Here is a 24142-nt window from a genome sequence, read left to right as displayed (position 1 = left end):
ATCTGTATGTAATAGGTAGTGGTGGGAGACTTTAGGCTACTGGAGCTGGAATTTCCACTTATGAACTCTCCAGTGCTTTATTTCCATCTATTTCTGGATGGTTCTTGAAGTATGTTTGGGGTTATTGGTCTGATGGAAGACCCATGACCTACTACATTGCAAACTCAGCTTTCTGACCCTGGGCACTACATTGCAACCAAAAATCTTTTGGAAATCTTCACATTTCAAGGCACTCAGGGCCAAGAGCAGCAAAACAACCCCAACATATCTTTAAACCTCCACCATATTTGATTGTATCTACTGTGTTCTTTTATTTGTAGGCCTCATTCCATTTACACTATACAGAATTATGTGCGTTACGAAAAAAAACTCCATCTTGGTCTCATCTGTCCACAAGACACCTGCTGGCCCTGTAACAATAGAAAAGGCTGCCTGGTGGCCCTCTACAAATAGTTTTGGCTGGCTAGTGGACCTGCAAAAAAAAGGCTGTTTTAAACAACTGACATGTGCCGCTAACAGCCGTGGAGGGAATTGCGATCCACCCGCAGCTGTTAACCTGTTAAGTGCTGCTGTCAATCTCTTACAGCGGCATTAAACTCACACTTATCGAAAGCACGTCGCAAATCCTGCCCATCGGTGACCCATCACGTGATCGCGGATCATGGATGGGTCGGCATGACAACTAGAGTTCTGAAGCAGACCTCTATGGTTGTCATTGCCGGATTGCTATAAGCTAGCCCTGTAACAATAGAAAGGGCCGCCTGATGGCCCTCTACAAATTGGGATGGTTTTCTAATGGCCCTGCAAAAAAAGACTTTCAATGTTTCTGATCATGTCTCACATACCATATGGCCAGATAAGGTATTAAACACTTTCCAACGTTGGGCGTTATAATACGCCAACATTGGGATCTCTCCCTTTGATGTGGGATCTGGCACTGAGCCCACATCTTTTCTGGCACCAGTCAGCTGTTTTGAACAGCTGACATGTGCCCCTAACAGCCGCGGAGGGAATTGTGATCCACCCGCGACTGTTAATCTGTTAAATGTCGCTGTCAATCTCTGACAGTGGCAGTTATCTCGCACTGTCAGAAAGCGCAACGGAAATCTCGCCCATCGATGATATCACGTGAATGCGGGTCACGGATGGGTTGGCATGACTACCAGAGGTCTAAAGCTGACCTCTATGGTTGTCATTTTTGGATCGCTGTGGTCGGCGCTCATAGCAAGTGAGTATTTCTGCTCGGTGTAGTAGAGGCAATCAGACAACTGCAGCTTCTAGTCTCCCTTGGAGTTTATTCTAGCAAGCAAAAAGTAAAAAAAAAAAAACTTTTAAAAATATTAAAAAAATATGAAAGTTCAAATTATCCCCTCTCGCCCAATTCAAAATAAAACAATAAAAAAAAAAAAATATACACATATTTGGTATCTCCGCTTTCATAATCACCTGATCTATCAATATAAAATGAAAAATTAACCTGATCACTAAACGGTGAAACGAGAAAAAAATTCAAAACTCCAGAATTACGCTTTTTTTGGTCGCCGCTACATTGCAATAGAGTGCAATAACGGACAATCAAAAGATTGTATTAGCACCAAAAGGTTATCAATAAAAGCATCAGCTCAGCATGCAAAAAATAAGCTCTCACCCAACCCCAGATCATGAAATATAGAGACCCTACAGGTCTCGGAAAATGGCACCTTTTTCTTTTTACCAATGTTCGAATTTTTTTTTTTCATCACTTAAATAAAAAAGAACCTGGACATGTTTGGTGTCTATAAACTCGTAATGACTTGGAGAATGATAATGGCTGGTAAGTTTTAGCATTTAGTGAACATGGTAAAAAAAATACAACTGTGGAATTGCATTTTTTTTGCAATTTAACTGCACTTGGAATTTTTTTCCCGTTTACCAGTGCATATGTTAAAATCGGTGACCAGAAAATTGCCCACAGGAAAATTGCCCACAGGAAAAATGCCAACAAGAAAATTGCCCACACGAAAAATAGCCCACGCAGAAAATTGCCCACACAGAAAATTGCCAATTGCAACAAAGTTTCAGATCTATGATATTTGAGGTGCAAGGTGAGGATGTTCACATGATATGTGAATAATGCCCACAGAAAATTGCCCACAGGAAAGCAGTAGTGAGTTATAGGTGAGAGAACAGCATAGATCTATAGGTTTAATACTCTGCAGGACAGGGGGATAGTATGCAAGTATATGTGGATGCTCTCCAGGGCAGAACAATAATATAGAATTTTAGGTGAGAGGCTCTGCAGGACAGAGAATAGTATAGAATAATAGGTTAAATGCTCTGTAGGACAGGGGGATATTATACAGGTACAGGTGAGATGCTCTGCAGGGCAGAAGAATAATATAGAATTCTAGGTGAGATGCTCTGCAGCACAGAAGCACATTTGCTTTTGCTTTTTGAGGGCAGGAGTCATGATAATGTTCTGTTGGTTCTTGAACTACGTTGTCATCTTTTGTTTTGAGAACTGAATGGCACTTTGAATGGCGATGTAGTCGGCATTTCCAAGTCACCACTTCATTGACAGTATGAAATGCAAGATATTCAAACCCCAAGTAAATCATAACTTTATTGTTCCTCTGGCTTCTTCAAAACTCCATTGTTTGCACTACATGAAGAAATAAAATACTTTAGATGAACTCAAAATACACTTTTATTGAAAAGAAATTAAAAAATATGGGGATAGATCTATTAAAGTACGTGTTTTAACTAACCAAAACACAATTGGCTGGCACAGCAGGAAAGCTATTGTTCACTGGGGTTGTACCAAAAGGAATGACATGGTTGCCAATTTGAAACAATGGGGGTGGGGAAGCGCTGGAAGGCCCATTTGAAATAATGTCAACAAGGAAAGCCAGTTGACTTCCATGGGCTCCATTGAAATACAATACAGCACAACACAGGCAGCAAAGAAAATGCAGAATGGATTTCACCACAGGTCTCTGGGCCCAGCTTACTTCTCCGGGTTCTACAGGTTCAGTCCACTCATACCTAGTCCCAGAGTACAGATTCTGATCTTACAAGTTGTCATGTTACTCTCATTGTGGTGTGTATGGGCCTAGAGACCCTTATTCAAATCCATTCTGCATTTTCTTTCATCCCATGCCTGCCTACACTTGCAGTATATGTGTATGATACATAACTACGTAGGATCTGTTCACTCTTACTCTTGGTAGTCATAAGTGGACAGGGAAGGAAGTGCAGGCACCAGATTCACTGCCACTGTAATCAATGGGAGAGCGGCGCTGCTATGGCACTTCCGGGTCCTCTGTTGGTCAGTGACATCACTATGGAGACAAATGGGTCAGTGGGTGCTCTTGTCTGCTGGCCTGGCTGTCTTTCGAGAGCCTGCAAGAACCAGGGCTCATCCCATTGAATGCCCACACTCGATCCCCAGGGGTAGAACACCACTCAGACAACACAGGGTGAGGGGAACACACATTAGCAAGACTATTGGTTCACCAACAGAAAAAAAACACAGAGGTGTAACGACTGTGGTTGCAGGGATCAAGGCTACGACCAGGCACGGAGGTACAGATGCCTGCTTCTACTGGATCTCCGTCCTCACTGAAGATCCAGATAACATGCATCATGTTACAGAGACCTGTCGGGTCCCTGCACTGTGATACATGCTGCACTGCGACACATGCAATGGCTGTGAGCTGACATCGGAGGTGAAGCCACAGGGAGCGGCGCATGACAATGGCGCACACTCCGATGTCAGCTGCTGGGCTGTGCGGTGGCTACAAAAGACACTGGGCGGCGTGGGAGCAGAGGAAAGGTGAGTAGAATGTTTTTGTTTTTAAGTATGCATTAGGGGCAGAATGGGGACACATACACTAAGATTGGGGACCATGTAAACCAGGATGGGGATATATATACACCAGGAAGTGGGCATATATACCAGGATGGAGACCATGTGGACCATACATACCAGGATGGGGACCATATATACCAGCATTAGGACATATACTATATACCAGGATGCGGACGTATTTACTAGGATGGGCATATATACCAGGATGGGGGACATTTTACCACATAATGAAGGGTGCAATCCATAAGTCTTAATAGAATTTATAACAATACAGGGGCCCATACATCTGACCAACGTGTGTGTGGGGGGGCAGGTCCAAAGTTCGCACTGGGGCCCATCGGACTCCAGTTACACCACTGCAAAAACATACATTCTCAGCAAGAACACAAGGTGGTACAAGTGGCAGAAATTCACCTTTCTGCTGTGCCTTCTGGGCTTCCAGGAACAACTATCTCTGCCAGCAGCTCTCTGCTTTTGGTGGGCTCCCACTGAGATGTTAATGTATTAGATGTGACCTGCAGTCCCATGTAACTCCACGGATAATACAGTGATACTTTTGTGAGTAATGATAGCAGTGATGACTCCTCTGGATCACACTGCTCCTGGTTCTGCATGTGCTGCTGTTTTGGGCTGGTGGGAGGAGTAAGGCAGAATCAGTGAGAGATGAGAGCAGACTATGTTTATCTATTGCTGATAATGACAGACTGCTACAAACACAGATCTTCATTTTGCAGTTTTGCACTAGATCAACTGTAAATCACAAGTTAATCACATATCATGTGAACATCCTCACTTTGCACCTCAAAAATCATAGATGTTAAACTTTGTGCTGCTGCAATTGCCAATTTTTTGTGTGGGCAATTTTCCATGGAGGCAATTTTCCGTGTGGGCAATTTTCCATGTGGGCAATTTTCCGTGTGGGCAATTTTCCTGTGGGCATTTTTCAGGGAACCGTTAAAAACAATGGTTTTGTTCAAAAGTACAACTTGTCCTGTAAAAAAACAAAGCCCTCACATGGCCATTTTGACCAAAAAATAAAAAGTTATGGCTCTGGAAAGAAAGGGAGCAAAAAACGAAAATGCAAAATGAAAATACCTCTGGTCATGAAGGAATTAAAATGATAAAATTACATTTCCTGTTCACAGAAGTTTATAACATACAGTCGTACAATTAAAAAAATCATATTTTTTCCACAAAAATGATCTTTTCACCCTCAATTCTTATTTTTCCAAGGGTAACAGGACCCTAAAAGTTATTGTGCAATTTGTCCTGAGTACGCTGATACCCCATATGTGGGGGTAGACCACTATTTGGGCGCATGGCAGAGCTCGGAAGGGAAGCAGCGCCATTTGACGTTTTTGGCTGGAATTGAGATCGGACACCATGTCGCGTTTGGAGAGCCCCTGATGTACCAAAACAGTGGAAACCCCCCACAATTGACACCACTTTGGAAACTAGACCCCCCAAGGAACTTATCTAGATGTGTGGTGAGCACTTTGACCCCTCCAGTGCTTCACAGAAGTTTATAACGCCCGGGCGTGAAAATAAAAAAATCATATTTTTACTACAAACATGACCTTTTAGTCCCCATTTTTTTATTTTCCCAAAGGCAACAGGAGAAATTGGACCCCAAAAGTTGTTGTCCAATTTGTCCTGAGTTCGCTGATACCCCATATGTGGGAGAAAACTACTGTATGGGCACACGTCGGGGCTTGGAAGGGAAGTAGTGATGTTTTATAATGCAAACTTTGATGGAATGGTCTGCGAGTGTCATGTGCATTTGGAGAGCCCCTGATGTACATAAACTATTGAAACTCCCCACAAGTGACCCCATTTTGGAAACTAGACCCCCCCGCGGAACTTATCTAGATGTGTGTATCACTTTGAACCCCCAAGTGCTTCACAGAAGTTTATAACGCCCGGGCGTGAAAATAAAAAAATCATTTTTTTCCACAAAAATGATATTTTTGCCCCCAATTTTTTATTTTCCTAAGGGTAACAGGAGAAATTGGACCCCAAAAGTTGTTTGGCAATTTGTCCTGAGTAGGCTGATACCCCATATGTCATGGTAAAACACTGTTTGGGCGCATGGCAGATCTTGGAAGGGAAGGACCACCATTTGACTTTTTCAACTCAGAATTGGCTGGAATTGAGATCAGATGCCATGTTGCATTTGGAGAGCACGTGATGTGCCCAAACAGTGGAAACCCGCAATTCTAACTCCAACCCTAACCCCAACACACCCCTAACCCTAATCTCAGCCCTAACCCTAGCCCTGGCCCTAACCCTAGCCCTAGCCCTAACCCTAATGGGAAAATGGAAATAAATACATTTTCTTTTAATTTTATTATTTTTCCCTAGCTAAGGGGGTGATAGCGGGGGGTTTGATTTACTATTTATGGCGGCTTTTTATGTTTGGCAGCTGTCACACGCTAAAAGACGCTTTTTATTGTAAAAACAGTTTTTGCATCACCACATATTGAGAGCTATAATTTTTCCGTATTTTGACCCACCGAATCATGTGAAGTCTTATTTTTTGTGGGACGAGTTGACGTTTTTATTGGTACCATTTTCGGGCACGTGACATTTTTTGATCGCTTTTTATTCCGATTTTTGGGGCGCAGAATGAACAAAAACCAGTGTTTCATGAATTTCTTTTGGGGGGTGCGTTTACACCGTTCCGCGTGCGGTAAAATTGATAAAACGGTTTTATTCTTCGGGTCAGTACGGTTACCTCATTTAGGTCTTTTTTTTATGTTTTGTCGGTTTTATGCAATGAAAACTATTTTATAAAAAAATAATTATTTTTGCATCGCTTTATTCTGCAAGCTATAACTTTTTTATTTTTTCACTTATGATGCTGAATGGCAGCTCGTTTTTTGCAGGACAAGATGACGTTTTCAGTGGTGCCATGGATATTTATATGCATCTTTTTGATCGCGCGTTATTGCACTTTTTGTTCGGCAGTATGATAATAAATCATTATTTTTTGCTTCGTTTTTTATTTTTGGTTTTTAAGGGGTTCGCTAAAGGGGTTAACTAATGTGACAGATTTATAGGGCAGGTCGTTACGGATGCGGCAATACCAAATATGTGTACTTTTATTGTTTTGTTTTTTTTATTTCCAAAAAATGAATTTATTGGGGGAATATATATATTTTTTTTCTAATTTATTTGGCGATTTTTTAAAATTATTTTAACACTTTTCTTTTTTTTTTTAACTTTATTACATTGTCCCAGGTGGGACATCACTGTCCTGTGACAGATCGCTGATCTGTCACATCACAGATCACTGTGATAGATCAGCGATCTGTCACAGGCAGTGCAGCAGGCTTCCTCATGCCTGCGCTTTTGCAGGCACTGAGGAAGCCGGCTCCCTGCAGGTCCCCGAAGGTCCCCTTCGGCATCTTGGATTCGGGGGCCTGCAGGGAAGGAGCATCCCGCAGCAGTGCTGCACATTGCGCTGCCGTGGGGGGCTCAGGGAAGCACCGAGGGAGCCCCCTCCCTGCCGATGCTTCCCTTTAACCCCCGGTACACCGCGATCGGTGTGCAAGGGGTTAACGTGTCGGGGGCAGTCCGTGACCACCCCTGACACATTGTGCCGGGTGTCAGCTGTGATAATCAGCTGACAACCGGCCGCGATCAGCGGTGCTCGCCACGTGGGCGCCGCTGATCGCTATGACGTACTATCCCGTCCCTGGGAATTAAGTGCCAGGGCACATGGACGGGATAGTACGTCATATGGGATTAAGGGGTTAACAAGTGTCGAGCATTTTAATGCTCGCAAATCACTAGTTAAGAGAAATGAAAGGGGGTTAAGATAGTAGTGGGAAACCTCTTTAACTAAGAAATTAACCAGCAATTAGTCATCAAAAAAGTGCATGATAATTGTGAAAACCCTAATTATTAAATGTACATGTTTATATTACAAAATCATGTAGCACAAGATGATAATATGCTTCATGGTACTGTGGAAATATCTTATGAAAGCTGTTTTTAAATCAGCTTTCTTTCATGATTCTTTTTCAACACTAGCTGAAAATATAGAAGATGTAGAAATAGCGCTGTTAAATGGTAAATGTCAACAAGCAGGATATGAGTGGGATGTTTTGGTATGTTTCAGTTCAAGTCATCTTCAACTGCTCAGCACTGTCCATGCAAATAGAAACAAGCTAATCTGCCTGCTCAAATGCATGAGAAAATGGGTAATTCTGACAGATGCACTACTAGAAGACTACCAAAGGCAATTGTTAACTCAGGCAAGCATTCATTGTAGATTTTATTTCAGAACTAAAAATGTACTCATCAAGTCACGACTCTATCGCTTCTTCAGGAGATTTGCACATCAACTTATGATACAGTCAGCGGAAAGCGTTAGTGAAGCATTCCATAATATATATCATGATCACACAAAATAGTAATTACAATGAGCTTCATTCATTATATAAAAACAGAAGGACAACACCATCAATTGGGGGCAGTTAGCATTTTAGATATGAGTAATTGTAACTATTTTTAAATGTAACCAAAATGTATATTAAGAAACTTAAAGAGGACCATTTACCGCTATTTATATGCTAAACTGGCTATGTCATGATAAAACAGATTTTTAGTTTATTCTAGCTATTCTAACGTCCCTTTTGTGGAAATATCAGTTTGCATACTTAGGCTGTGTGCCCACATAAGCGTTTTTTAAGCGTTTTTTCCATGCAAAAACGCTTAAAAAACTCATACATTAAGCATCCCATTCTTAGGCTATGTGCAAACGTAGTGGAAGGTGCTTTGGATTTTTCCACGTGGATTTGGGAAAACACGCAGGTAAATCCGCAGGTCAAAATACCTGCGGTTTATCTGCAGATTATCTGTGGTTTAGCCTGCGGTTTTCCCCTGCGGTTTGACACCTGTCATTGATCAGGTGCTAAACCGCTGCGGAATCCACACAAAGAATTGACATGCTGCGGTTTTGAAACTGCAGCAAATCCGTGCGGAAAATTCTGCACCGTGTGCACTGTGTTTTTTTATTTCCATTGCTTACAATGGTACTGTACAATGCGGGCCAAAAATGCTGCGGATCGGCAGCAGAATACGCAACGTGTGCACATAGCCTTATAATGCGTTCTGCAATTTTTGTGCACATAATGCGTTTTTTTTCCTCAAAAAAATGCATTGCGGTAAAAAACGCAGCATGTTCATTAATTTTGTGGAAAAAAATGCATTTCCAACAATATTCTATGAGAATGTGGATGGTCCGGAAAAAAACGCGCAAATAACGCGAGGAAAAAAACACGTTTTTCCTGGGAAGGAGTCCGATTTTCAGATAGGAATTTTCTGCATACGTGGGCTCATAGCCTAAAAGATATCACTTTAGATACTAAGAGATATCAGCTTAGATAATTATTATGCTTACTTATAAAGTGCCATTATATTGCACAGCACTTTACAGATATTGTCATCGCTGTCCCCATTGGGGTTCACAATCTAAATCTCCTATCAGTATGTCTTTGGAGTGTGGGAGGAAACCAGAGAACCCAGAGGAAACCCACACAGACATGGGGAGAACATACAAACGCCTTTCAGATGTTGTCCTTGGAGGGATTTGAATCCAGGACCACAGCGCTGCAAATACAATGTTAAGCACTGAGCCACCTTGCTGATTTCCTTTTCAAACAAAGGGGTAGTAACAGGGATTAGGAGCATATTGATGAGTTTGTGATTTGATGTTTATCTCTCAATGGGAGATCGATATGCTGGAAGGTTGCCAGATTATGGTCTGAGGCCTACTCGAGTAGCGGAGAACAAACACACACAGAGACAGGGTATGTATCTGCAGGATGTTCCCCCCTTTCCTGATTTAATTAGGTAGCTTATATGCTCATTTGAGTAGGCGGTAACATTACATCATCACATTTCATTGGACAATTGATCATTCAACAGTAAGCATAAATGGTTCCAACCAATCATATTCATATTCGTTAACCAATCAGATTGTACTCGGCTGTTAATTATTAGTATTTGTGTAGACGTGCTGAAAGCTTTAATAGGTCTTGGGTAAATTACACAAGACCCCAATATTATTCTCATTAATCTAGCCTCATGACAGTTATAGCTCCATTAGCCTCATTAACCTGTCTTACTAAGTATTCATGGCCCCAGTATCTACCTAGCATGTGGACGTGTAGTTTCAATGTCCAACTGGGTGCAGTAAACAGTTTATCCATCACGTACAATTTCTTATGAAGAATAAGGTTATAGGTAATCATTATCATGAGACAGCATTTTCATATACAGAGTATGCATGTAAGACCCCAGAAATACATTGATATTAAAAAGACATACAGAATTCCCTGTCAGTCCCCCCTTTTGAGAACAGATATGACTCTACCATTCACATATAGGTACATTCAAAGGCCTAATGCCAGTGTCGGACTTCCTAACCCTTCTTCTGCCGAATTCCCCATAGGGAAAGGGAGATCATATCTAATTCTCAACCTCAAACCATTTGTTCATAATCATTATTGTAAGGTTTCATTGTAATATACATAGTTTTAGTAATAGACGCATCAATCAGTCTTTGAAGTAGTCCTCTGATACATGGTATGCAGCAGCATCCACAGGTCACAAGTACTGCTGCTACTACTGCCAGAGAGATGAGGAGGCTGGACACAAGATGACTCCATCTACCGAACCAGGATTCCAACCAGTCCATGAAGGGATTGTTGATACCCGAATTTTCTGCCAATTCTTCGGACAGGGATGTAAGACCCTCCAACGCCTTGGTGATACTCCCATCTGGACTTGTATTATTGGGGATGAAGGTACAGCAAAACGTTCCAAACATCTTGCACACGCCCCCTTTTTCCGCTAGCAACATATCCAAAGCCATCATATTCTGATGTGTCATTAAAGAAGTTGGGCCTAATTGTTCAGCTATCCCTTTTACTGCATCCCTTGTGTAATTTATAAACCTTTGCTGATTATAATAAATATAATTTATCCAATCCACATTTTTATTAATTGTCACCCACCAAAAGATTGATTCAAAACCTGCTGCTATCTGGTTCCTGGCCTTGTACTCATCCGGTACCCCTCTGGGTACCCCTATATTGTCTATATAAACTCTAGGATCAAAGGACCCAGCAGGTACTGACCTTCTATTTCTGTGTAGGGTTTCAACATTCATTCCACCTCCTTTAATCTCTTCTGATGAAATTATTTTAAATGGCATGAGCACTTGAACTAGAGCACAGCTGCCAACCCAACCTGGTGGCAACCTAGGCCTCAATTTCATATCTCCACATAACCACCATATGTCACTCCTTGCTATAGTTTGGTTTTGAAACCAACTGGCTTTAAAACCTCCTGTATCTGTATTTATTGGGATGGTGTTGTGACAAAACTCTGAAGTTAGATTTCCTACCCATCTTCCTGGTCCTGTTCTCAGGAAGCAAGTGTAGTCACCTGGATATGCATAAACTCTAGGTGGTACCTGATCAATTTTTGCTATTGGATACCGGACTGATAGAGATTGACACAGAACATTATCACTAGGGTCATATGTGGCATTATACAAAGCTAGAATACACTGTAAGTCTACTTGATCCTGTTCTGAATATCTGAGGGGAATAGTCCCTAAATGGGGCCTGGCGGTTGCACATGCAATACAATCAGTTTTGTTATTTTGCTCTGTAGTATACTTCATCCATAGCAACCATTCATTCCTCTCTGTGTAGCCTGTTTCTACGGCTAACTTCTCCTCATAGCCTAATTCTCCAATTCCATCAACATCCAACATTTCTCCTGACCTTTGGGGTTTGTCCTCCTCTTGTTCCTTGTCCTGTGCAGGAACAGCTTTTAACCAAAATGTTCCCTGCTGAACCTGTCTACCTGGGGTATACAGTCCCAATACATAGAGACCTTCATCTCCAAGAGAGGGTTCATCCAGTGTTATAAGGAGAGGATTGCAAGAGAATCTCCAGTCCAAAACCTCTGGATCACAACCCCATTTTGGAATGGGTACAGCAATATTCATCCTCTTGAGGAGAGGCTTTCCTGATGAACTAACACAAGTCATGGCTTCCTCTGGCTTATACCCCCATGACGTTCCCGTGTTCCAAGCTGCATCTGACCAAGAATTACAGTTCTCATTTCCAGGTCTAGTTACACAGATATATACCACCGCCCCTTCAACTCCTGTTAGATATTTATAATTGGGGTTGCTACTCTTCTTCCCAAATTTAAGATTCCATTGACACTTCACTATCCGACACAAGTCCACCCTAAATGTAGCTGTTGCTGCCTTGGTGTCAAACCACAAGGTTACTGATGTGCTGTTCTGAAGTGTCTCGTCCATTTGTCCTTCTTGCAGTAGAGCTGCCAACATCATCAGGGACAGGACCCATATTCTTCCACTCCAGGACCTCATAGTAGCTTGTGTAGACCGGTCTTCCGTTTAACTCTACGGATGTGGCTTAAGCGGGGACCATCAACCAGTGGCTCCAGTGGTCTTCGTGTCTTTTGGTCAGCAACCAATGTCTGGATTAACTAAAATAGAATCAAAAACTTATTTGTACACAAATGGGAGTCCCTTTTGGACTCCCGGACCTGCTGCAGGGGTTGTCAAATAGTTACAACATCTATGTGGACAAGAGAGTACCTCAGTTGTGGTAGCTTCTGACATCAGGAAGGCCTCCAGTCCCCTGAAAAGAGATCAACACACACGAGCACATACTTCATACATCTTACCTTGGGCAGCCTGTATGAAGTCAATCTGCAGTCATTGAAACGGATAGGAGGGCCCAGGCGCACGTGTATATCTATGGCATCTTTCTAGTCTATCTGTGTTGTGCGCATCTAATCTATGTTAATGTAAAGCTAAACAGGTGGACCCAGCATCTTTCTTCAGAGCACATAGTTTTTGTCTTCACTCACGTGCGTTGAGTCATGAGCCATCACATGGTGCAAGGATTTTGGCAAACATACCCACTGTCCCACCATCCACGGTTCTGAGCTCCAGCTTCCGACCAGACTTCAGTCTCTTCCCCGGTTGGTGACCGAGTCAGAGCCTGTAAGATACTTAAGTCTAACTGGTTATCTTTAATGCTCACCATGACCAGTGGAGGCGCCTCAGGGGTCTCCCAGTACCTTGGTCTTCTGGCTGATTCCCAGCCACTTTGTTTGCTTCGTGCTCCACGGGTTCCTTCTCATATGTACCCTCACTTCCACTATGGCAACCTCTTCCAGGGCCTTAAAGCCCCCTAAACGCCTCAATGAGTGCCGTCAACTCCACCTCCCCTGTAGAGTTATGAGGGAGGAGTGGTTCTGCTTTCTACTATCTCATGCTGTGTGATCGCCATACAACCAGGTTCTTGGACCTTCCGGAAAGAAAAACTCAAAATCCAGATTAATGAGAGATACCTTTATGGATTAAAAATATTTAAAAATAGCTGACTCTCCTCTCTTCTCCCCCCCTTTGGAAATCACCATATTAATACCGAATAGGGGGCAGAGTGGTGGATTTCCATTACACATATAACGGGATTTCCTCTTTTTTTTTTTTCCCTTCTCTAACACATACTAAAAGCATTCCTTATCTTTGCTACCTGACAATTGCCTTCCATGGATATCTAACACTGCTTCAAGTCAAAGGCAACGTTGTACCTTGAACCATCTGCCTCTCCTTTTTTTTTTTTTTCTTATCAACATGCATTCTAAAAAAAAAACTTGACATTATGAAAAACTAGCTGTATACCTTCTACAAATACGTATTATGCTATAATGTGAATCCAGTGAGCAAAGCAGCAAGCTGCGCTTCAACCAGGTACGTCTCTGGTTGGCCATTATTTAATGGACATCTGACAAGATTATAATTTTCTATGTCACTTAATGAAATTCCGTCGACCCAGGGAATTGCAGGAATACCATGCACATTGAGCCTAAACACTTTATACTCTGGAAATCTGTCTGACAGAAATCCAAAACCAGTGAGCTGCTGGATATACCCTCCTGGTATAATTTTGACAATTCTCCAACCTTCAGGAGATATAATCAACATTAATCCAAATGTGCAATTAGGGCACGATATTTTATCATGGAATATCTGGCACACACACACACACGGCAAGCAATACAACAGAATTTCACACATGAGATCATGCACTTCCACTTATCAGCAGAGAGTCTCAAAGGTCATTCACATTCCTTCACACAGATTCAGTAAACTGTTAACTCCTTACTTATTACCTCCTGGTGCTCCTGCCAAAAATCCTATCTATGTTTTCTGGTTGATACTTGACTGTATTGGGGCGAAAAATTCTCCTGGCTTGTCCTAAAATGTAAAATGCCTATGGCTTGCGGACCCGTACTGACTGCACTTCGCTAACTCAATGTACAGGCCGCACCTAGACCATATCTCTCTATCTGCCTCTTTCTCTGGTTGCTATTCACTTATTCTCTTAATATACGCTGTTACTGTGTGCCCACATCTCAACAAGTCTACTTCATTATCACTGTGCTTAGCAATATCTATGCCGACATAGACTGCGTCCCGTTGTTATATGAGGTTCCCGCTCAATGTTTGAACTTGTGTGTCCTAAACTGAAACTGATCAGTTGATAGGCATCAAACCCATGGGAACCTTGATAAGAAGGTTAACTATTTAGTGGTCTGGCCAGACCTCATGACCCACCTGGTCACCTAACACTAAATCTCTACGTACTCATTATGAGATGGCACTTCTCTACAGTTATAATAAACCTATATATACCAGAGAGCAAATCCAATTAACTATAGGCAGACTAATATGACCCAAATTTTCTTATTAGCCCAGTAAAAATCTTTTCCCTCAACTAAACCTGCTGAGCCTTGTATACTCAGAGATCTTATTTATCAACCAGAAGACTAAAGCTATCATTAGTATGCAGGCTAATGTAATCCCTACTACCTCAAAGTTCTTTAGCACCATTAGAGGGCAGTTTGTGCGTATCAGACAGAATAGAAGGTGGATAGACCTATCCTGTCTGTAACCGGCGTTTTAACACCGTAATAGTACCTCTAGCACTCTCCAAGAGGACGTACGCAGCCTTCTTTATGAGTATGCCGCCAGAGACGTGTCCTCACATGAATCCTGGCAAGCCAGTTACCATGGAGAGACGCTCCCAAGGGGCAAAAACACAGTAAAGAATTCCTAGTACCCTCAAGGTTGGTTCAAGCATTCATGCGCAATCATACGTAGCAGCTTTTAGGTTTCTCCCTCCAGCATACGTATTATGTATCACAAGGATATTCTACGGTTCTTAGCGCTGGTATTTAAGAAGACAGACTATACTGTACCCCAAGAGCCGGTTCAGAACATTTAGCAGAGGGGAGACACAGAATTTGTAAGAATCAATGGCTCTTACCTTCACCGGTGATTTTGATCTGTGTGTCCTCTAGGCCTTCAGTCTGCGGGTGCCGGATTTCAGGATACTGGGGTCTTCTGTTGTAACCAGCCCACCCAGGGACGCCAACTGATGAGTTTGTGATTTGATGTTTATCTCTCAATGGGAGATCGATATGCTGGAAGGTTGCCAGATTATGGTCTGAGGCCTACTCGAGTAGCGGAGAACAAACACACACAGAGACAGGGTATGTATCTGCAGGATGTTCCCCCCTTTCCTGATTTAATTAGGTAGCTTATATGCTCATTTGAGTAGGGGGTAACATTACATCATCACATTTCATTGGACAATTGATCATTCAACAGTAAGCATAAATGGTTCCAACCAATCATATTCATATTCGTTAACCAATCAGATTGTACTCGGCTGTTAATTATTAGTATTTGTGTAGACGTGCTGAAAGCTTTAATAGGTCTTGGGTAAATTACACAAGACCCCAATATTATTCTCATTAATCTAACCTCGTGACAGTTATAGCTCCATTAGCCTCATTAACCTGTCTTACTAAGTATTCATGGCCCCAGTATCTACCTAGCATGTGGACGTGTAGTTTCAATGTCCAACTGGGTGCAGTAAACAGTTTATCCATCACGTACAATTTCTTATGAAGAATAAGGTTATAGGTAATCATTATCATGAGACAGCATTTTCATATACAGAGTATGCATGTAAGACCCCAGAAATACATTGATATTAAAAAGACATACAGAATTCCCTGTCAATATTATTTCCCCAAAACTTTACAAGCTAATATTTCCACAATGGAGAGGTCAAATAGAAACATAAAAACTACTGTATTTTTGGGATTATAAGATGCACTTTTTTCCCTAAATTTAGGGGGAAAATGGGTGTTGTGTCTTATAATTCAAATATACCTTATCGGTCGTGGTGGAGCAGGGTCCCAGGGTCGCTGCTGTAGGAGGTGAGAGTTGCGCATTGCTGCAGGCTGCAGGCTGGGATGAAGGGGTGTTTGGAGGTGCAACACTGCGGGTGTTCGTGGTGTGGGAGCTCCGCCAAAATTTTGTGAAAGCCCAGGACCCCTGCATATCCATAGTTTACATTGCGGTGGACTCCGGTAAAATGAGTTCTGTTCTGGAGACAGCACATGCGCAGATGGAGATCTCGGCACCAAGATGTCGTGAGATGAGATCTGAGCGCCAAGATCTCAATCTGTGCATGTACCCGCTCCCGGTGGCCATTTTCTCAGAGTCCAACGCAAAGTAAACCACCACAAAATGTCGGCAGAGCCCCCGCACTACAGAACACCCGCAGCATCGCACATCGGAAAACCCCTTTCTCCCAGTCTGGGGTCCGCAGCATCACCTCAATCCTGCCTCAGCCAGCAGCGACCCTGGGACCCCGTTTCACCACAGCCACCACCCCCAGTAAGCAATAAGACGCATGGATTGTAAGAAGCACCATTTCATTAAAAAAGTTTTTTCCTATTTTTCTCCTCAAAATTTGGAGTGCGTCTTATAATACGATGTGTCTTGTAAACAGCAAAATACGGTATGTTTTATTCTGCCCTTTCATCATGATGTAGCCAGTTTAGCATGTAAAAATAGTGAAAGATCCTCTATAAATAATAATAGTTTCTAATTGACCAATTAGAGTCACACGGCTACTAACACATTTATTTCAAATAGATTAATGTCCCAGGACAAGGTATTTTGGTGCCATGGGTAGATGATGCTGATGACGCCCCCTCCCTCCCACACACACACACTCTGATGAACCCCCAGCACCCAAATAAACTAATGGGTCAGAGACTAATGTAAAATGACCCCTAAAACACCCCCCCTTTTTCACCAAAAAATACCAACATAAGTAAAAAGAAGTGATGTACCTGAAGGGTGAGACTCAACGGGGAGTGGGGCCATTTGGTTTCAATTAAGGTGTCCATCATTTAGCAGAAGCCTTAATGGAAACGAAACAGATAAAGGGATACGGATGATAGTTTTTAAAGAAGCACTCCTACCATCAAAATTTGTATCCTCTTAATATATTGCAGTCATTATATTAATAGCACTGTGTACTTATAAATGCTCAGGTTGCCTTTCTGCCCAGATAATTATTCTCTTTTCCATTAGGTCTATAACATGACATTACTTATTACTTTTAAAATAAAAATGGAAAGATACCACAGGTACAGTATCAATAGGTGGGTAACCTGGGAAATATCATAGATAATTCCATATTATAACACATGTACAAAACATCGGGTAGTAAATAGATTACATCATATGTAGTCCATAATACTGGCACTAGAGTTATAGTACCTCTTCACTATTTAATCCATCATACAACACTATGCAGATACAAGTGTATCTAATATATGGGAAAAAAATGTAACCACTACAGTGATACCAGCATAGTACAAGCAGAAAAATTACAATATCCAGTGTCAATATGGTCATGTCATCAACATTACCCCTTTATAACATGATAGTTCATATCCATAATATCAGACAAAATAAAGTTAATAACCCGGTACAGGCGCGCATTATTCTTATATAGTTAGTTTTCATTTTAAAAGTAACATTTTAATGAGTTGTTAATAAAAACTAATTTTTTACTATTTTGGCGGTATCTTAGTCTGCTTTCTTTGGTGTTATATGTGGTATATTGGCTTTGTGAGCCACGGTTGCTGAGATATAAATTTGGTGTCTCTATAACATGATGTGATTAAAAACTGACTAGCTGAATCTATCTAAGTAAGCCCCATATACATTTGTATCTCATGAACCTAACACTCCCAGTATGTCCTTAGCCATGGTAAGGAGGTGCTGAAAGTTGTAATCAGTCATTACCAGACTGCAGACTATACAGGAATCTCAGTACTGATGAGACATGTAATGATACTACGGAGATGCTCTATTATCAAAGTACCTTTCTAGAACATTCCATGGCTTTTCATTCACACACATCCATTAGGTCTCTGCAAGGTACCCTGTGGGTTTTCGACCCCCCTCCTTCTCCCCTCCCCTGTCAGCAGCTGCAGCTCTTTTTTCCCTCTGCCTGCCTGTAATCTTACACTCCTTCCTCACCCCTCCAGCTGGAATGTGGTAATTAGCAGAAAACAGTCCTTTGTCTCCAACATGTGCTCTGTGTCTATGATGGCGTTGATTTAGAATCTAACCATTAGGGCATAACTTGACCCCAGTGTATGTTATGAGTATGAGAGTTACATATTTGGATTGTGCTTCGACAGAGCTACCCAGCCTGTTTATTTCTAGACTCCAGCATCAGCAGAATCCAAGAAATGGATTCCCACAGGTACCTCGAGTTTAGGCTTCAATGAATGCCAATGTCATGCTGAGTAAAATGATACTCTGTTCGTCGCCATACAAGGTTCCCTCTCCGAATTACGTAATTCAGAAGTATTTTAGCAAAATGTTCACTTGGGTAGAAAGAGGAGGGCTTCCCTAACTCAACCCCTTTAGTGATGTCACTACCAGAGGGGTATAACTAGTGGGAGCACACTTCCCGGTCATTCTTGGACCTGGAAGCCTGTTACAGAACGGGTCTGTGATGCACTGCAATGTATTGCCCCTCCCACCCTCATGGCCTGCCTGAGATGACTTAAGCCATTAAAAGTGCTTCTTCATCCTTTAATCCCTGTTATTTTGTAATTGTCTTGTACATACTTTAATTGTCTCACATTGTAATATGTTTTATACCTTTTGTAAACACTGCCTAACCTTTATAAAACTACTAGTTTCATTTCTCCTTGCTCTATAATGGATCTGCACGTTCTCTGAAGTGAATTACGCTTCTAAATTGGGTTTGCTCCGGACCCGTGATTCATTAAGAAATCGGAGCTGGTGGCAGCGAAGTGTGTTCTGGGCTGGTTGGGTAAAGCTGGCAGGGGGTTTTATAAGTGGAATTGTCTGGCTGCAGCTAGGAGTAGTTATATTCCCCTCACTGCAGCTTGCCTAACAGCCAGGACACGTCTAGGCGTCCCGCCGGCGATTACTTATACTAGGTGCAGTTCCCTGACTGACCTGAGGGTAAGGGAGGTGACGGAGAGCTGCGAGTTCCAAGCAGGAGCTGGAAAGCGGGATACACATAAATCCCTTCAGTTGGTGACATTTGGTGGCAGAGGTGGGATAACTAAGATAAGCCCCCCTGCGAGATAAGTGAGTTTTCCTCACAAGACATATTCAGGATCAACATATAAACGTTTACATCCAGGTATCTTATGGGTGACTTCTCTGATTGAGTCGTTTTTTTTCTTTTCATCTCCATCTTGTCCAGATGCCATGATGACTTTTCACATCCACAGCTCTTTTTTGCAGACTCCCCTCTTCTCTGGTCTTCTGCAGCACATCTCGACATGGTGCCCTTTAAAAATAACAGTGTTAATAACATGCCCTCTGTATAAAAAAAATATCTGTCCATACTATACCCTAAATAAGTCTCATATAGTATATGACCTCCACATTGTCTGTCTTAATGAACTATAGTCACCACAATGTTTGCCATTATCAGCTATAACCGCCACACTGTCCACCCTTATGAACCATGGTCTATACCATAGCTGTCCCCTCTCTAGTTTTCTGTTATACTCTCTATATCTCCACATTGTCCCTCCACCATTCTATACACTATGATATTCACCACAGTCCCAATATACAGTATGGTGTCCCCCACAGCCCCTATACAGTATGAATCCCCCCACAGCCCCTTATACAATGATGCCCCTATATATTCTATATAGTATTATGTCCCCACAGCCCAGATGTAGCATTCCCCAGAGCTCCCAGTATAAAGTTCCCCACAGTGTTTGATATATGATGTCCCCCACAGTCGTTCTTGTGATAAATTCCACGCCAGCCCTTCGTATGTAGCTTCAGCCAGCCGAACTTATTTTCCACTACAGCCACTCATTTGTTCCCCACAACTAACCCCTCTTATGTCCCCCACAGCCAGCTCATTATGATCCCCACAGCCACTCATATGTCTCCCATAGCAAGTCTCCCTTATGTCTCGCATAGCCATTCCCCCTTATGTCCCTGTAGCCAGCGCCACATAGCCCCATATATGTGCCCCATAGCCAGCTCCACATATGTGCCACATAGCCAGCATCACATATTTCCCCCATACACAAGCCTAATCCTGGCTCCCTGTACACCGTGGCCACCATGTCCTCTTGCTTTCTGTACAGCAGTGGAAGTTGAATAATGATGATGTCACCGTATTATGCCATTTGACGTCTTCTCCATCAGGGACCAGGCCAGAAGTGGCCTGCGCTTTGTTGGAGATACTGGCAGGGCAGGGAGCTGATAACAGCTCTTCTGCTCCTGTACTGGACAGCATTGCTCTGACATCAATTGTATTCTGATAGATGCGAATACAATTGAGCACAAAGAGGGAGCGGCTATTGAGGCATAGGACAGAAAGAAGGGTTAATCTGTGTCAATGACTGACACTGCTCCCTTGTGTGCGGCTGCAGGAAGATGCTGGGCAGTTGGAAACATTCAGACTTGGCACTTTTTTTCCCGAAGTGTGCCCCCCTCGGAGAGGAAGGAGACAGTTCCACTTGGTGGGTGAATACCCTGCCTACCCCTCGTGCCGGCCCTGATGGTCGCCTTAATATTCATTTATCTATTAAATGCACAATAACACATAATATTCCGCTTCACCTTTTCACAATGTACGCATTTCATTTCATTTGTGCACTGAACAGCGAAAGAGATGATACACTTAAGGGAAAAATACAGCAACTCACAGAATATATTATGGAACTTCATGACTAAGGGTGCTGTGACACCTGAAACGCGTTGATAACGCAACAATTTGCACTACCTATGCTGACATTTTATCCTCTATTTTGTAATTGATTTGTAATTGATTTGAGTGAATAAAAGAATTTGTTTTTCACTTTATTGTGGAGCGTCTCCATACTCCGATTTCCAAGATGTCTTTACTGGTGAGCTGGACTTTGTTCTATATATTATGGAACTACATGTAATTTGCTCCCAAGTATATCACAAGTAGACTTTAATTAGAAGCCCATAGCAATGATTTGAAACAGAAGAGCCCATTAAGTTACTGTATATGTTTTACTGTTTCAGTAAAAATGTCTTCTGGTATTGCATTTGAAATAGTGTCGTCGAATTGGATAGTTTGCTTAGTCAGGTGCAAAATGAATGATTGTTTTGAAATGGTACAGATTCTGTACCTATAAAACTTTGTATCTGTGCAGGTTTTTGTTTCTTTTTACCCCACTGTCTGTTTAACCCCTTATCGACCGCCGATACACATTAAAACAGTGGCCGCTAAGGGGCTTTATTCGATCTGTTATAAGCCTGTAGGGCTCCCCAGAGTCCAAAAATCTCTGGAGAACACAATAAGGTGCAGATTTTCCAGTACCCAATCATATAAAAAAAAGTGTGACATCTATTAAAAATATTTCTGTCATGACATGTTGTTGGGTGTCCCAGGACCAGGGGCTCCTTCCCTGTCCCTAACGCTAGGGAAACCATAGCTGGCCCTGTTCCCTAGTTTACTTCTGATGGTGAAGACGCTGGGGCCACGTACCTTGCCTTAGGTCCTGAATCCGCCCTGAGTCTGTACCATTCTTCCACCCAGGGAAGAGGAGAGTAGTAGTGTACCATAATACACCAACAAAACTAACATGATAATACGAACAGGGATAAAGGAAAATACCAATCATACAAATATACACATATAAACGAGAGAGGTAAACACTGTGGAGTGTAGGATGAGGTTAAACCAAAGTAGGAGAAGCAAGGGAATTATCACACACTCAAAACCAAGCAACAGTCACAGATAAATCCACCAAACGCCTACTCCAATAACAACCACCAACAACCACCAGCCATGCAGCAAAAGCTTTATCTGACAATGAGTGCTAGCCAGTACCCAGTTTATATAGGAGATGGGAGGGGCTAACAGTGCACAGTTTAGAGCCTTAATGCAGGAAAGCTTCCAGGAGTTCCCAACTGAGCAGATTAACCCCTGCACTCCTAAAAGAAACTTACACCATTTAATATGAATTTGAAGTGCTTCTAATCAAAGCAGGAGTAGGAGAAATCAGATGCTGCAGTCTTCTGGGTCCTCTCTGTGGCGGTAAACCCATGACAATTTCTCTCTTCTGACATGATATACATGTCAGAGGAGAGAGGAATGAGAGGCCCCTCCCTGGCACCTTCACCATCCCCCAGGCCCTCCTGCTCCATCCCCCATTAGCCTCCTCTTCCTGAAAAAGAGATCTGCCAGCCAGCACCGGGCACCAGGTATTTTTCCTATTGGTTCTTTTTGATCACTGTGATAGACCATATCACAGTGATAAAAAGCCAATAATTATTATGTCATCCCCCTCATGTCATCCTCTTAGTCAGATTATTATTTTTTATGTTATAATTTTTATTTCTTTCATTCAATGCCATTAGAGTTAGGGTTGGGTTTAGGGCTGGACTTAGGATTAGGGTTGGGTTTAAGGTTGAAATTGGTCTTAGTGTTGGGATTAGGGTTTTTTCAAAAGTAAAAAAAAATTAGGACGATATGATGACTAGTGTTGAGCGCAAGTGCTCACTACTCGAATTTACATTGGATGCTCGAGTGACATGCTCGCGTCTTTGTTCTCCTGTATTCCGACTGTTAGACAAAAAATACATGCGAAGATTGCCTGCTATGCACGGGCAATCCCCACATTTTTTGGGGGTGTCTAACAGCCTCGAAACATGCGGGGCAGGGACTCGAGTATACCCGAGCACCCATTGCTAACTCGAGTAGTGAGCACTTGTGCTCAACACTAATGATGACATATTTAATATGACGACCTAATGTTATCAAATTCTGTCTAGTATCTTTGGGTTCAAAATCCTCACTATACCCCTGGATAAAAATTCTTGAGGGATGTAGCTTCCAAAATGGGTCACCTATGGGGGGTTTCTGCTGTTTAGGCACCTTAGGGGCACTGCAAATGTGACATGTTGCCCACAATTTATTTCAGCCAGTTTGTGTTCTAAAATTCAAATATTGCTCCTTTTGTTCCAAGCCCTGCCATTTGTCCAAACAGAACTTTTTAACTACATGTGGGGATTTGCCCCACTTATAAAGTGAATAACAAACTGTGGGTTCACTTTTTGGTGTTACCTCTTGCAAAGGTGAGAAATTTGGGGCTAAAGCAAGATTTTAGAGGTGCTGTTTTAAAAATGGTATATCTTTTGGAGAGGTTCCAATATATGGGCTGCTCAATGTCTACTCTCGCAGTGGGTCATGGCACCCGCAAACCAAAACAGTAAAATCTGAACTAAATTATGGCGCTCCTTAGCCTGTTACTTTTGCACTGTGCCTCAAAAGTATTTCCTGATTACATGTAGAGTATTGGCATATAAATTGCACAACAAACTGAGAGGGCCATTTTTTTCTAATAGCTCTTACCTCATATGTGGGGGAAACCACTGTTTGGGCGCATGGCAGAGCTCAGAAGGGAATGAGCGCCGTTTGACTTTTTCAACGCAGAATTGGCTGGGCTCCATGTCGCTTTTGGAGAGCCCCTAATGAGCCTAAACAGTGGAAACCCCCCATAACTTACACCATTTTGGAAACTAGACCCCCCAAGGAACTTATCTAGATGTGTGGTGAGAACTTTGAACCCCCAAGGGCTTCACAGAAGTTTATAACGTACAGCGGTAAAATTAAAAAATCATATTTTTTCCACAAAAATGATCTTTTCACCCCCAATTTTTATTTTCCCAAGGGAAACAGGACCCCAAAAGTTATTGTGCAATTTGTTCTGAGTACGCTGATACCCCATATGTAGGGGTAAACCATTGAAGGGGCACATGGCAGAGCTCGGAAGGGAAGGAGAGCCGTTTGACTTATT

Source organism: Dendrobates tinctorius, unplaced genomic scaffold (assembly GCF_039654945.1).
Source record: "Dendrobates tinctorius isolate UK_male_01 unplaced genomic scaffold, ASM3965494v1 ptg000035l, whole genome shotgun sequence".
In the NCBI taxonomy this organism is placed as follows: domain Eukaryota; kingdom Metazoa; phylum Chordata; class Amphibia; order Anura; family Dendrobatidae; genus Dendrobates; species Dendrobates tinctorius.
Note: the sequence above shows the minus strand (reverse complement) of the source record.